Here is a 1579-nt window from a genome sequence, read left to right on the forward strand (position 1 = left end):
TAGGTAATTGCCATAACTATCACCTAGACAGAGATGTATGTGTACTCTGTACCACTGTGTTTTTTACCCTGTATATCTTACTAATCCTCTGTCTCTTTTGTAATTTTTTCTTCTTGATTTAAAATCTAGAGATTGCTGGACTATCCAGTTTCTGGTTCCTGGCCATTCTGGCAGTGTAAGGAGTGAACTCCATCTTGTGGCATGGACCTCAAGTTTAGCCAAACATTAGTTGGCCACTCCCACAAATTCTGTGCCACCATTGCCCCAGCATATCTTGCAGGCAGGACAGATTGTAGGTGGAGATTGCTGTCCAGGTTTCTCTTTTCACAAATGTGACTGCATGACTGGTAAAGAAAAAAAAATGGATGAAATGACTCCTAATGATATTCTGCTATATTAATTAATTAATTATACCAATTAATTAAATAAATTTGTGCCTTGTTAATTTATCATCAAAGAGGTTTCCTCCTGGAAGCAGATGGGAGTAGGTGTAGAGACTCACAGCCAGATTAGGCAGAGTCTAAACTGGAAGTCTCCATTGCATCCCTGCCCTTGATGATAGGGGAATCCCATGAAGAGAGGGAGGAAAAGACTGTAGGAGTCAGAGGGATGAAGGACACCAGGAGAACATGGCCAAGCGAATCAACTAAGCTGGGCTCACACAGGCTCAGAGACTGAAAAGGCAAGCATGGGACCTGCATGGATTTGCACCAGGTCCTCTGAATGTGCTATGGCTATTAGCTTGGTGTTTTGGTGGAATTCCTAACAGTGGGAAATGGTGTATCTCTGACTCCTCTGTATGATCCTAAGACTCTTCTTCCTATTGTGTTCCCTTGTCAAGCCTTGCTATGAGGACTTTCGCCTTGTCTTATTATTTCTTGTTTTGTGATGCTTTGCTGTCCCCTCTAGGAGACCTGTTTTTTTCTGAAGAAGAAATGGAGGCAGAGTGGATCTGGGGCAGAAGGGAGGTTGGGGGAGCTAGGAGGAGTGAAGGCAGAGGAAACTGTGGTTGGGATGCATTGCATGAGAGAAGAATCTATTTTCAATTTAAAAAAATGGAGTGCTCGCTTCAGCAGCACATATACTAAAATTGGAACGATACAGAGAAGATTAGCATGGCCCCTGCGCAAGGATGACACGCAAATTCGTGAAGCGTTCCATATTTTTTTGGATAAAGCACAGGGACAAATAACCAAATGAATGGAAGCACAGGATCTATGAACCAAAGGCTGAGGGGCCCCCAACTGGATCAGGCCCCCTGAATGGGTGAGACAAGTCAAACAGCTTGATCTGTTTGGGAGGCAGCTGTGCGTTGGTGCCGGGTCCTGGGCTCATTGCATGAGTTGGCTGTTTGAATCCTGGGACTTATGCAGGGACACTTGGCTCGGTCTGGGAGGAAGGGAATGGACCTGCCTGGACTGAGTCTACCATGTCGATCCCGGTCCTCGGGGGGAGACCTTGATCTGGAGGAGGTGGGAATGGGGGTGGGCTGGGGGAGGGGGAGGGGGGTGAGAAGGGAGAACAGGGGAATCTGTGGCTATTATGTTGAACTGAATGGTGTTGTAAAATAAAAAAAAAT

General features: G+C 45.8%; 1 non-coding gene across 1 annotated transcript; it reads left to right on the forward strand.

Moving 5' to 3' along the window:
• The first annotated feature begins 1060 nt into the window (after positions 1-1060).
• Positions 1061-1167, forward strand: LOC121829274 (U6 spliceosomal RNA). Its single transcript, XR_006072042.1, has one exon. It is a non-coding gene; the product is annotated as a U6 spliceosomal RNA (small nuclear RNA).
• The last annotated feature ends 412 nt before the right edge of the window (positions 1168-1579 follow it).

Source organism: Peromyscus maniculatus, chromosome 4, assembly GCF_049852395.1.
Source record: "Peromyscus maniculatus bairdii isolate BWxNUB_F1_BW_parent chromosome 4, HU_Pman_BW_mat_3.1, whole genome shotgun sequence".
NCBI lineage: Eukaryota > Metazoa > Chordata > Mammalia > Rodentia > Cricetidae > Peromyscus > Peromyscus maniculatus.